This window comes from Delphinapterus leucas, chromosome 9 (genome assembly GCF_059928025.1).
Source record: "Delphinapterus leucas isolate spDelLeu-1000000601 "Yukka" chromosome 9, BTC_Dleu_Yukka2, whole genome shotgun sequence".
Lineage (NCBI taxonomy): Eukaryota > Metazoa > Chordata > Mammalia > Artiodactyla > Monodontidae > Delphinapterus > Delphinapterus leucas.
In genome coordinates this window covers 55293802-55308641 of record NC_143137.1, presented here as the reverse complement: position 1 = coordinate 55308641, position 14840 = coordinate 55293802, and the positions used below count along the sequence as shown (strand labels likewise).

Sequence of the window (14840 nt, the reverse complement as noted above, 5' to 3'; positions counted from 1 at the left end):
ACCTAGAGCCCATGCTCTGCAACAAGAGAGGCCACTGCAATGAGAGGCCCGCTCACTGCAACGGAGGGTGGTCCTCCTTCTTGCTGAAACTAGAGAAAGCCCGTACGCATCAGCAAAGACCCAATGCAGCCAAAAAGAAATTTATTTTTTAAAAAAGTTATTTAAAAATATAAATAAAACTGACAGTTGTGGTGAAGCTGTATGATACCACAACTAATTAAATCAATTACTGACCATTTGACACTTGCTAGATTTGGTTGAGACCTTCAAGAAAAGGAGTTTATAATCTCAAGTGATCTCAAGGAGCTTATAATTTCTTAGAGGAGGTAAGAATAATATATACCCAAGACAGCAGAATAGAACATGTGATGAATGAGCTTACGGAAGGGCCACTACCAATGCTTTTCCTTTCAAAACATTTTTTTCCTCCTGGGAGACTTAATGCTTTTTGCACTTGGTATTACTCATATAGTACTTATTACACTCTTAGCTGACTTAGAAAACATTTATCAATTTTTTTGGGCTGCCTAGGATCTGAGTTATCCTTCTAGATTTGGAGAATTCTTATCATATGAGTTTTGGTAAGAGGAAGACTGAAAAAGCCAGATAGTAGTCACTTTCCCATGCTTCTTTGCAGCTAGGGTGTAGGCATATGACCTAGGCTCAACCAATCAATTAAAAAATATGACAGCTTTATTAAGGTATAACTCACAAATCATTCAGTTCACTCACAAAGTGTATAATTAGGTTGTTCTTAGTATATTCACAGAGTTGCATAACAATCCACAACTGATTTTAAAACATTTTCATCACCTCAAAAAGAAACACCATATCCATTAGCAGCCATTTTCCATTCCCCTATCCTCCTCAGCCCTAGGCAACTCTGTTCTACTCTTAGCCTCTGTAGATTTGCCTATTCTGGACATTTCATATAAATGGAATTATATAATAGTGGTTTTTGTAATTGCCTTCTTTCACTTAGCATAATGTTTTCAAGTTTCATCCATGTTGAAGCATGCATCAGAACTTCATTGTATTGTTGAATAATACTCCATTGTATGGATACACCACATTTATCTACTGATCAGTTGATGAACATTTGAGTTATTTTTGTATACGATGTGAGTTAGGGATCCAAGTTCATTCCTTTGCATGTGGATATCAAGTTGTTTCACCCAGCATCATTTTTTTGAAAAGATTTTTCTTCCCACATTAAATTGTCTTGGCACCCTTGCCGAAAATCAATTGGCTGTAAATGTGAGGATTTATTTCTAGACTCTCAATTCTATTCTATTGATCTACATGTCTATTCTTATGCTAGAACCCACCGTATTAATTGCTGTAGTTTTGAAGTAAACTCTGAAATCGGGAATTGTGAGCCCTTCAATGTCTTCTTCTTTTTCAAGATTTTTTTTGGCTCTTCTGAGTTTCTTGAATTTCCATATGAATTTTAGCATCAGCTTCTCAATTTCTGCAAGGAAGCCATCTGGGATTTATATAGAGATTTTGATGAATCTGTAGATCACTGTGGGTACTAAAACCATCTTAACAATATTGTCCACCAGTCCATGAACATTGATGTATTTCCATTTATTTAGGCCTCCTTTAATTTCTTTCAGCTATATTTTATAGTTTCCACAGTAGAAGTTTTGCATTCCTTTTGTTAAATTTATTCTGAAGTATTTTATTTTTTGCTAATATTGTAAATGGAATTATTTCCTTAATTTCACTTTTGGTTTTCTCATCACTATTGTATAGAAATACAATCGAGTTTTGTATATTGATCTTGTATTATGCAACCTTACTGAACATGTTTATTAGTTCTAATAGTTTATTCGTGGATCTCTTAGGATTTTCTATATACAAGATTATGTCATCTGCAAATAGATATAATTTTATTTCTCGCTTCCCAATATGGATGCCTTTTATTTCATTTTCTTCCCTAATTGTTATGGCTAAAACCTTCAGTACAATGTTGAATAGAAGTAGTGAGAATGGACATTCTTGTCTCATTCCTATCATAGTAGTAAACTATTCAGTCTTTCACCATTAAGTTCAACCCATCAAATTTTGGATACAGAGAAGTAGGGATCATTAGAGAACCCATTCTAACACTTCCTATTTCTCTTTCCTGCTTTATTTATTGTACTTATCACGTTCAGTTGTACTGTACGTTTTAAACTATTTTTTCTGTTTTATAGCCTGTTCCCTGCTCCTGCCTGCCTCCCATCTAATGTAAGTACCATTAGAGCAAGCATTTTCGTTAGTTCTGGTCACTGTTTCATCAAAACCTAGAACTATGCTGGACACATACACTCAATACATGTCTGTTGGTTGAAAGAATGATACTGTGGTGTGTTTTCTGTTGCTGGTTTGTAAACTATTTTGTGAAAGGAAGCATAGTTTTGGATTTAAAAAAAATTTTGTTTTATCTGTACCAGCTAGTATAATGTATTGGATATGGTAGGTGCTTAGTAAATGTTGGTGAAATAGAATCAAACATTCTATTGAAGACAGAAGTCTTCATGGAAATAAGAGTTGAGCTAGGGCTGAAGGATGAGTAGGAATGAGGTGGACAGAAGTAGGGAAATCTTAGTGGTGTTAAATGTAAATTTTATTACTTTGGTTAAAAAAAAATCAACTGTGCAGAAATTTATTCTCTCACAGTACTGGGGGCCAAAAGCTTGAAATCAAGGTGTTAGTAGGGCTATCCTCTAAGCGAGGATACTTCCTGGCCTTTTCTTCTAGTAACCTCAGGCATTCCTTGCCTTGCAGCTGCAGTGCTTCTGTTTCTGATTCCATCGTCACAGGGTGTTCTCCCTGAGTGTGTCTGTCTTCTCATGGAATATTTTCTCTTCTTTGTTTTTCATTCTTTTTTTTTTAATTGAAGTATAGTTGATTTACAATGTTGTGTTAATTACTTCTGTACAACAAAGTGATTCGGTTATGCATATATATGTATTCTTTTTTTAATATTCTTTTCCATTATGGTTTATCATAAGATATTGAGTATAGTTTTCTGTGCTATACAGTAGGACCTTGTCGTTTATACATGTGCTAACCCCAACCTCCCTGTCCATCCCTCCCCCCACCCCCTCCCCCTTGGCAACCACCAGCCTGTTCTCTATGTCCATGTGAATTTTCCTCTTCTTATAAGGACACCAGTCATCTTGGATTAGGGCTCATCCTAATGACCTCATCTTAACTTGATTACATGTGCCAAAACCCTATTTCCAAATAACATCACATTTACAAGTACGGGGGGCTAGGAGGATTTCAACACGTCTTTTTGGAGGACATAATTCAGCCTATAAAACGCCATGACTCTTATGTTTAATGTGACCTATTTCTACTTTCCCAGTCTCACCTCTTGCTTGTCACTCCCTGTGTACATACTTCAGTTCTACTGAACCACTTGCTGTTGTCCTGTCTGGAATGCGCCAGTCTGATAGGTTAACACCATGTAATACGTTATAGCTCAACTCAAGAGTCATGTTCTTTGGGAAGTCTTCCTTGAATCCAAGTTAGTTAGGGGCTTCTCTTTTAGGCCCCTTTATAATATTTGTGCTGCTGCACTGTAATTATTTATTTACCTGTCTCTTTCTTACACTAACTCTGAAGTTGTTGAAGGCAGAGACTTTGTGTCATCTTTATCACTGTGTTCTCCTTGCTTAGCACAGTGCTTAGCAGTTGGAAGTCACCCAGTAAATGTTTACTGTTGAGTATGAGTAATATTACAAAGGAAATTTGATAGAACCTAGAAAGCAATAGGGTATAAAGGAAGAAGAAATGAAGGATTACTTTAGAACTTTGAGTATAAGTAGGAGGCCAAGTGAGGTATATGTGGGCAGAAAAAGTGAAGTTCAAAGAGGAGATGGTTTGGGGGAAAATATTATAATCCCAATTAAAAGGGATTATGGAATAAATATGTGGTAGAGGAAGTAGAGGGCGAACCCTTTGAGGACAAGGATTGGGCCTTATCATTGTGTTTCTAGTACTTAGAATTCTGCTTGGCATAAAAGAGACCATCAATTCATATTTACCGCATGAAGCATAAAGTGAATGTTTTCAGATCTCTAGGTTGGTGTTTCTACTGACCAAATAGAGAAGTTTTGGACAGTTAACTGGTTTGGGAGCTGGGAAGACAAAGCCTTCAGCTTTGAGTGTGTTGATTTAAAAATTAGAACAGAATGTTTAGGGGGAAATTTCTGGTAAATAAATCTATAGAGCCATGAATGCTCAGAGCTGTGGACTTGAAAGTCACAGATGTCTATTTGGAGGTTATCAATGATAATTGAAGACATGGAAGTAGATGAAGTTTCAGAGGGATTGGGCATAGACTAAAAGGTTGAAGAATAGAGGTCAGGACCTTGGGAAAAGACACATTTGGGTACTAGGAGGTGAAACATAAGCCAGAAGGAGATGGAGAAGGAGCAGCCACAAAATGGAACACTGCGATTGGACGGTGTCACAGAATCCATGGGGGGACATAATTTGAAAAACAGGAGGTCATTAACTGTGTCAAATGCTGAGAAAAGATCAAGAATAATAAGGACTGAGAAAAACTCATCAGCTTTAGCCTTAATTTAGTCATTTGTGACCTTCAAGAGAAATATTTCAGTGGAATGTTGGCAGTTAAATCTTATCTCAGCTATTTAAAAAGGAATTTGGTGACAATTTGGTGACAGTAGGAGAGGTGGTGTTCTGTAGACCATATAATTAAATTTGGCAAGAAAAGGAGAGAAACTGAATAATAGCTTGGAAGGTCAGCAGGATCAACAAAGACTTATTGCTGTGCTTTTGAAATGTGATGCACTTTTGACAAATTTAGTGTTCTATATCTTGAGTGTTTGGTTCCCAAATCAGGCTAGAGCTAAAAGACTGAGTTACAAAGGTGGAGGAATCATGTGGCTTTTGGCTTAACAAACCAGAAGAGTGTCCTACTGGGTACCAGTGCTTTGTTGTGTGGCCAGCATTGGAAAAGAGAAGTGGGGCAGAAAGATCATGAGAAGTTTTTTATGGTGGAACAGGAATTGTTAGGTCAGGGAGCAGAATCAGCATGTTGGAACAGAAGAGACCGAGCAAACCTCTCTGTTTATAGATGAAGCAGCTGAGGTTCAGAAAGAAACCCTGGGATTTCTGAGTATTAAAGAAAAAACATCCAGGCTGTTTGATAGGGCGACGGATTTATTTGCCTTTCTCCTCAGGCTGAGGGGAATTCCATGGCAGCATTACTGCTCCCTAAGAGAGTATTGGATTGTAGACAAACCAAGAATTTCTGTCTGCCCTTTTTATTGAAGATGTTGCTGATCAGAGATTATTAGTCTCTTTGGGGACACAGTCTACTTCTCAGACAACTTCTAGAACCAATTTGGCTGTGCTTTGCAAATAGAGATGGAGAAATGGAGACCCATATTGTTGCCTCCCTAGGGTCATCATTAACCAAACCACCTGGCTGACAAGCCTGTGGCTATGGAAACCAACCTTGCTGAGGAAAGATGGATTATAAAAATAAGCCTCTTTTCTTTTCAACTTGATTTACTGGAATGATGTCTTGGCGCTATGAATTAGATCTTGCAGAAATATCAGATTGGATCATTCAATCAGTCAGTACCTTAGTTTTCTTAAATATCCTCTGTTATTTGACCTTTTTGGTTCTGTCGAAGACGATGAATACTGCATTTTTCTACTCATGAAGGTTTTTACATGTGAACCCCTGATACCCTTTGCTTTCACATGTGCAAATTCAGAATTCCTGCTATGGAGAAAAAATAGTCTGTGGTGCTGGGCATACCTTTGCTGTAGGGATTCAAGATGATGAAAAAACCAGTAAGCTGAGAGTTGGATGTATCCCTATCTATCTATGTGCAAATATCAGTTTTCTTCTCGAAAATATATTTTTCATCTTCATTGGGGTTTGGAGGAGATAAGATACATCTTATGTGCCACCAACTCTTATGTATGTTATGTATATATGCAAATGTTACACGCATATGTACACATATACACACATACATACACATGGATGCCAGAATTCTTTACCCACTCTTGGAAACACCATATGCAGGGATAATAGATATTAAGGTTGAAGGTCAGGGGGAGAATATGTGTGATAGAAAAGCATTTATTAAAAAATTCTTTGGGTTACTTGAGGTATTTTCCTCTAAACTTATCTTTTCTCTCCCACACTGTTATACAGTTTTTACATCATAGTTCTAGATAGCACTGAAAAGCCTAAGGCAGCCTATTTAGAAGTCTCTTTTTTTTTTTAACATCTTTATTGGAGTATAATTGCTTTACAATAGTGTGTTAGTTTCTGCTTTATAACAAAGTGAGTTAGCTATACATATACATATATCCCCATATCTCCTCCTTCTTGCGTCTCCCTCCCACCCTCCCTATCCCACCCCTCTAGGTGGTCACAAAACACCGAGCTTTTCTCCCTGTGCTATGCGGCTGCTTCCCACTAGCTATCTATTTTACATTTGGTAGTGTATATAAGTCCATGCCACTCTCTCACTTCGCCCCAGCTTACCCTTCCTCCTCCCCATGTCCTCAAGTCCATTCTCTACATCTGCGTCTTTATTCCTGTCTTGCCCCTAGGTTCCTGAGAACCTTTTTTTTTTTTTTTTTAGATTCCATATATATGTGTTAGCATACAGTATTTATTTTTCTCTTTCTGACTTACTTCACTCTGTATGACAGTCTCTAGGTCCATCCACCTCACTACAAATAACTCAATTTTGTTTCTTTTTATGGCTGAGTAATATTCCATTGTATACATGTGCCACATCTTCTTTATCCATTCATCTGTCGATGGACACTTAGGTTGCTCCATGTCCTGGCTATTGTAAATAGAGCTGCAATGAACATTGTGGTACATGACTCTTTTTGAATTGTGGTTTTCTCAGGGTATATGCCCAGTAGTGGGATTGCTGGGTAAAGCTCTCCTTTTTTTTCTTGATGAGTCTGGCTAATGGTTTATCAATCTTGTTTATCTTCTCAAAGAACCAGCTTTTGGTTTTATTGATCTTTGCTATTTTTTCATTTATTTCTGATCTGATATTTATGATTTCTTTCCTTCTGCTAACTTTGGTGTTTCTTTGTTCTTCTTTCTCTAATTGCTTTAGGTGTAAGGTTAGGTTGTTTATTTGAAATGTTTCTTATTTCTTGAGTTAGGATTGTATTGCTATAAATTTCTCTCTTAGAACTGCTTTTGCTGGATCCCATAGGTTTTGGGTCATTGTGTTTTCATTGTCATTTGTCTCTAGGTATTTTTTGATTTCCTCTTTGATTTCTTCAGTGATCTCTCGGTTATTAAGTAGTGTGTTGTTTAGGCTCCATGTGTTTGTATTTTTTACAGATTTTTTCCTGTAATTGATATCTAGTCTCATAGCATTGTGGTCGGAAAAGATACTTGATACTATTTCAGTTTTCTTAAATTTACCAAGGCTTGATTTGTGACCCAAGATATGATCTATCCTGGAGAATGTTCTATGAGCACTTGAGAAGTGAGTGTATTCTGTTGTTTGTGGATGGAATGTCCTATAAATATCAATGACGTCCATCTTGTTTAATGTATCATTTAAAGCTTGTGTTTCCTTATTTATTTTCATTTTTGGATGATCTGTCCGTTGGTGGAAGTGGGGTGTTAAAGTCCCCCACTATTATTGTGTTACTGTCGGTTTCCTCTTTTATAACTGTTAACATTTGCCTTATGTATTGAGGTGCTCCTATGTTGGGTGCATATATATTTACAATTGTTATATCTTCTTCTGGGATTGATCCCTTGATCATTATGTAGTGTCCTTCTTTGTCTCTTGTAACAATCTTTATTTTAAGTCTATTTTGTCTGATCTGAGAATTGCTACACCAGCTTCCTTTTGATTTCTGTTTGCATGGAATATCTTTTTCCATCCCCTCTCTTTCAGTCTGTATGTGTCCCTAGGTGTGAAGTAGGTCTCTTGTAGACAGCATATTATATGGGTCTTGTTTTTGTATCCATTCAGCCAGTCTATGTCTTTTGGTTGGAGCATTTAACCCATTTACATTTAAGGTAATTATTGATATGTATGTTCCTATTACCATTTTCTTAATTGTTTTGGTTTTGTTATTGTAGGTCTTTTCTTTCTCTTGTGCTTCCTGCCTAGAGAAGTTCCTGTAGCATTTGTTGTAATGGTTTGGTGGTGCTGAATTCTCTTAGATTTTGCTTTTCTGTAAAAGTTTTAATTTCTCTGTCAAATGTGAATGAGATCCTCGCTGGGTAGAGTAATGTTGGTTGTAGGTTTTTCCCTTGCATCACTTTAAATGTGTCTTGCCACTCCCTTCTGGCTTGCAAGGTTTCTGCTGGAAAATCAGCTGTTAACCTTATGGGGATTCCCTTGTATGTTATTTGTTGTTTTTCCCTTGCTGCTTTTAATATTTTTTCTTTGTATTTAATTTTTGATACTTTGATTAATATGTGTCTTGGTGTGTTTCTCCTTGGATTTGTCCTGTATGGGACTCTTTGCACTTCCTGGAATTGATTGACTATTTCCTTTCCCATGTTAGGGAAATTTTCAACTGTAATCTCTTCAAATATTTTCTCAGTCCCTTTCTTTTTCTCCTTTTCTTCTGGGACCCCATTAATTCGAATGTTTGTATGTTTAATGTTGTCCCAGAGGTCTCTGAGACTTTCCTCAATTCTTCTCATTCTTTTTTCTTTTTTCTGCTCTGCAGTAGTTATTTCCACTTTTTATTTTCCAGACCACTTATCCATTCTTCTGCCTCAGTTATTCTGTTATTGATTCCTTCTGGAGAATTTTAAATTTCATTTATTGTGTTGTTCATCACTGTTTGTTTGCTCCTTATTTCTTCTAGGTCCTTGTTAAACGTTTCTTGTATTTTCTCCATTGTATTTCTAAGATTTGGGATCATCTTTACTATCATTACTCTGAGGTTTTTTTCAGGTAGACTGCCTATTTCCTCTTCATTTGTTTGGTCTGGTTGGTTTTTTCCTTGCTCCTTCATCTGCTGTGTGTTTCTCTGTCTTCTCATTTTGCTTAACTTACTGTGTTTGCTGTCTCCTTTTCACAGGCTGCAGGTTCGTAGTTCCCGTTGTTTTTGGTGTCTTCCCCCAGTGCGTAAGGTTGGCTCAGTGGGTTCTGTAGGCTTCCTGGTGGAGGGGACTAGAAGTCTCTTTTACATATTAAACTCAAGAGCAAGTAAATAATTTCAGTCATAACTTGCAGCCAATAAAAACCTTCCAGAAACTAGCAAAATCTCAAAACCTTTTATGTCGTCTCTCCAACTACAGAATTCTACAAGATATTAAAACCAAGTTCAGACTGTAGAGGGAGATTCTGTGGGTGACATAGATGAGCAAACATGTCAAAGCCTTTCAAAACCACGTATCAGGCATAGTGCTATGTTTCACTTATGGATGGAGAATTTGTTTTCACTTCTTGTTGTAAATTGAGACAGTGTCAGAAGCTAACCAGAAACTGCCTTGAGCAGGATGTTGAGAAACAGGAGATACCTAAGATAAAAGAAAAGAAATTAGAGCAAAGGGCACCAATAAGAGACCTGAAGAAACTACAGTAGGAGAATCAGCAATGGCCATACATGCAAAAGCTTCACAGTACATTAAAGAGATCACACCCTGTTTTAGAGCAAGACTTCTGCTAAGCTATTTTATTTCATTTTTATTTTCTGAATTTTATTTATTTTTTTATATAGCAGGTTCTTATTAGTCATCTATTTTATACACATCAGTGTATACATGTCAATCCCAATCTCCCAATTCATCACACCACCCCGCCCCCGCTCCCCCTCCCCCCAACTTTCCCACCTTGGTGTCCATATGTGTTTCTCAATTACTGACCTGCAAACCGGTTCATCTGTACCATTTTTCTAGGTTCCACATATATGCATTAATATGCAATATTTGTTTTTTTATTTCTGATTTACTTCACTCTGTATAACAGTCTCTACAAATGACCCAATTTCGTTCCTTTTTATGGCTGAGTAATATTCCGATGTATATATGTACCACATCTTCTTTATCCATTCATGTGTCGATTGGCATTTAGGTTGCTTTCATGACCTGGCTATTGTAAATACTACTGCAATGAACATTGGGGTGCATGTGTCTTTTTGAAGTATGGTTTTCTCTGGGTATATGCCCAGTAGTGGGATTGCTGGATCATATGGTAATTCTATTTTTAGTTTTTTAAGGAACCTCCATACTGTTCTCCATAGTGGCTGTATCAATTTACATTCCCACCAACAGTGCAAGAGGGTTCCCTTTTCTCCACACCTTCTCCAGCATTTGTTGTTTGTAGATTTTCTGATGATGCCCATTCTAACTGCTGTGAGGTGGTACCTCATTGTAGTTTTTTTTTTTTTTTGCGGTACGTGGGCCTCTCACTGTTGTGGCCTCTCTCATTGCAGAGCACAGGCTCCGGACACGCAGGCTCAGCGGCCATGGCTCACAGGCCCAGCCGCTCCATGTGGCATCTTCCTGGACCTGGGCACGAAACTGTGTCCCCTGCATCGGCAGGCAGACTCTCAACCACTGCGCCACCAAGAAAGCCCCTCATTGTAGTTTTGAATTGAATTTCTCTAATAATTAGTGATTTTGAGCAGCTTTTCATATGCTTCTTGGCCACCTGTATGTTTTCTTTGGAGAAATGTCTATTTAGGTCTTCTGCACATTTTCGGATTGGGTTGTTTGTTTTTTTTAATATTGAGCTGCATGGGCTGTTTATATATTTTGGAGATTAATCCTTTGTCCGTTGATTCGTTTGCAAATATTTTCTCCCATTCTGAGGGTTGTCTTTTCGTCTAGTTTGTGGTTTCCTTTGCTGTGCAAAAGCTTTTATGTTTCATTAGGTCCCATTTGTTTATTTTTGTTTTTATTTCCATTACTCTAGGAGGTGGATCAAAAAAGATCTTGCTGTGATTTATGTCAAAGAGAGTTCTGCCTATGTTTTCCTCTAAGAGTTTTATGGTGTCCGGTCTTACATTTAGGTCTCTAATCCATTTGAGTTCATTTTTGTGTATGGTGTTAGGGGGTGTTCTAATTTCATTCTTTTACATGTAGCTGTCCAAATTTCCCAGCACCACTTACTGAAGAGACTGTCTTTTCTCCATTGTATATCCTTGCCTCCTTTGTCATAGATTAGTTGACCATAGCTGTGTGGGTTTACCTCTATACTTTCTATCCTGTTCCATTGATCTATATCTCTGTTTTTGTGCCAGTACCATACTGTCTTGATTACCGTAGCTTTTTAGTATAGTCTGAAGTCAGGGAGTCTGATTCCTCCAGCTCCATTTTTTCCCCTGAAGACTGCTTTGGCTATTAGGGGTCTTCTGTATCTCCATACAAATTTTAAGATGATTTGTTCTAGTTCTGTAAAAAAATGCCATTGGTAATTTGGTGGGGATTGCATTGAATCTGTAGATTGCTTTGGGTAGTATAGTCATTTTCACAATATTGATTCTTCCAGTCCAAGAACATGGTATATCTCTCCATCTGATTGTATCATTTTTAATTTCTTTCAACAGTGTCTTATAGTTTTCTGCATACAGGTCTTTTGTCTCCCTAGGTAGGTTTATTCCTAGGTATTTTATTCTTTTTGTTGCAGTGGTAAATGGTAGTGTTTCCTTAATTTCTCTTTCAGATATTTCATTAGTGTATAGGAATGCAAGAGATTTCTGAGCATTAATTTTGTATCCTGCAACTTTACCGAATTCATTGATTAGCTCTAGTAGTTTTCTGGTGGCATCTTTAGGATTCTCTATTTATAGTATCATGTCACCTACAAACAGTGACAGTTTTACTTCTTCTTTTGCAGTTTGTGTTCCTTTTATTTCTTTTTCTTCTCTGATTGCCATGGCAAAACTATGTTGAATAATAGTGGCACGAGTGGACATCCTTGTCTTGTTCCTGATCTTAGAGAAAATGCTTTCAGTTTTTCACCATTGAGAATGATGTTTGCTGTGGGTTTGTCATATATGACCTTTATTATGTTGAGGTAGGTTCCCTCTATGCCCACTTTCTGGAGAGTTTTTATCATAAATGGATGTTGAATTTTGTCAAAAGCTTTTTTGCATCTGTTGAGATGATCATGTTGTTTTTATTCTTTAATTTGTTTCAATGGTGTATCACATTGATTGATTTGCATATGTTGAATTATCCTTGCATCTCTGGGATAAATCTCACTTGATCATTTGTGTATGATCTTTTTTTTTTTTTTTTTGCAGTACGCGGGCCTCTCAGTGTTGTCGCCTCTCCTGTTGCGGAGCACAGGCTCCGGACACGCAGGCTCAGCGGCCGTGTGTCATGGGCCTAGCCGCTCCGTGGCATGTGGGATCCTCCCGTACCGGGGCACGCACCCATGTCCCCTGCATTGGCAGGCGGACTCTCAACCACTGCGCCACCAGGGAAGCCCTGCCTGTGATCTTTTTAATGTGTTTTGGATTCTGTTTGCTAGTATTTTGTTGAGGATTTTTGCATCTATATTCATCAGTGATATTGGTCTGTAAATTTTTTCTTCTGTATTATCTTTTTCTTGTTTTGGTATCAGGGTGATGGTGGCCTCATAGAGTGAGGTTGGGAGTGTCCCTCCCTCTGCAATTTTTTGGAAGAGTTTGAGAAGGATGGGTGACAGCTCTTCTCTAAATGTTTTATAGAATTCACCAGTGAAGCCATCTGGTCATGGACTTTTGTTTGTTGGAAGATTTTTTATCACAGTTTCAATTTCATTACTTGTGATTGGTCTGTTCATATTTTCTATTTCTTCCTGGTTCAGTCTTGGAAGGTTATAGCTTTCTAAGAATTTGTCCATTTCTTCCAGGTTGTCCATTTTATTGGCATAGAGTTGCTTGGAGTAGTCTCTTAGGATGCTTTGAATTTCTGTGGTGTCTGTTGTAACTTCTCCTTTTTCATTTCTAATTTTATTGATTTGAGTCCTCTCCTTCTTTTTCTTGATGAGCCTGGGTAATGGTTTATCAATCTTGTTTATCTTCTCAAAGAACCACGTTTTAGTTTTATTGATCTGTGCTTTTGTTTTCTTTGTTTCTATTTCATTTATTTCTGCTTTGATCTTTATGATTTCTTTCCTTCTGCTAACTTTGGGTTTTTTTTGTTCTTTTTTCTCTAGTTCCTTTAGGTTTAAGGTTAGATTATTTATATGAGATTTTTCTTTTTTCTTGAGGTAGACTTGTATAGCTATAAACTTTCCTCTTAGAACTGCTTGTGCTGCATACCATAGGTTTTGGATAGTTGTGTTTTCATTGTCATTTGTCTCTAGGTATTTTTTGATTTCCCCTTTGATTTCTTCAGTGATCTCTCGGTTATTAAGTAGTGTGTTGTTTAGGCTCCATGTGTTTGTATTTTTTACAGATTTTTTCCTGTAATTGATATCTAATCTCATAGCATTTTGGTCGGAAAAGATACTTGATACTATTTCAATTTTCCTAAATTTACTGAGGCTTGATTTGTGACCCAAGATGTGATCTATCCTGGAGAATGTTCCAGGATAGAGAACACACTTGAGAAGAAAGTGTAATCTGCTGTTTTTGGATGGAATATCCTATAAGTATCAATTAAATCTATCTGGTCTATTGTGCCATTTAAAGCTTCTGTTTCCTTATTTATTTTCATTTTGGATGATCTGTCCATTGGGTAAGTGAGGTGTTAAAGTCCCCCACTATTATTGTGTTACTGTCGGTTTCCTCTTTTATAGCTGTTAGCAGTTGCCTTATGTATTGAGTTGCTCCTATGTTGGGTGCATATATATTTATAATTCTTATATCTTCTTCTTGGATTGATCCCTTGATCATTGTGTAGTGTCGTTCCTTGTCTCTTGTAACATTCTTTATTTCAAAGTCTATTTTATCTGATATTGAGTATTGCTATTCCATCTTTCTTTAGATTTCCATGGAATATCTTTTTCCATCCCCTCACTTTCATACTGTATGTGTCCCTAGGTCTGAAGTGGGTCCCTTGTAGATAGCATATATATGGGTCTTGTTTTTGTATCCATACAGCTAGCCTGTGTCTTTTGGTTGGAGCATTTAATTAACTCACGTTTAAAGTAATTATCGATATGTATGTTCCTATGACCATTTTCTTAATTGTTTTGGTTTTGTTATTGTAGGTTTTTTCCTTCTCTTGTGTTTCCTGCGTAGAGAAGTTCCTTTAACATTTGTTGTAGAGCTGGTTTGGTGGTGCTGAATTCTCTTAGCTTTTGCTTGTCTGTAAAGCTTTTGAGTTCTCCATCGAATCTGAATGAAATCCTTGCCGGGTAGAGTAATCTTGTTTGTAGGTTCTTCCCTTTCATCACTTTAAGTATATCATGCCACTCCCTCTGGCTTGTAGAGTTTCTGCTGTGAAATCAGCTCTTAACCTTACGGGAGTTCCCTTGTATGTTACTTGTCGTTTTTCCTTTGCTGCTTTCAATAATTTTTCTTTGTCTTTAATTTTTGCCAACTTGATTACTATGTGTCTCGGCATGTTTCTCCTTGTGTTTATCCTGTATGGGACTCTCTGTGCTTCCTGAACTTGGGTGGCTATTTCCTTTCCCATGTTAGGGAAATTTTCGACTATAATCTCTTCAGATATTTTCTTGGGTCCTTTCTCTCTCTCTTCTCCTTCTGGGACCCCTATAATGTGAATGTTGTTGCATTTAATGTTTTCCCAGAGGTCTCTTAGGCTGTCTTCATTTCTTTTCTTTTTTTTTTTTGCTATACGCGGGCCTCTCACTGTTGTGGCCTCTCCCATTGCGGAGCAACAGGCTCCGGACGCGCAGGCTCAGCGGCCATGGCTCACAGGCCCAGCTGCTCCACGGAATGTG

General features: G+C 37.4%; 1 protein-coding gene across 1 annotated transcript in view; it reads left to right on the top strand.

The window, feature by feature from the left end:
• Nucleotides 1–14840, top strand: part of MTERF1 (mitochondrial transcription termination factor 1) — a 430610-nt gene that overhangs the window by 46878 nt on the left and 368892 nt on the right. The window contains exon 3 of the transcript XR_016394211.1: nt 2202–2235. The gene's annotated coding sequence lies outside the window, so the exon portion shown is untranslated. The remainder of the gene's footprint in view (nt 1–2201; nt 2236–14840) is intronic.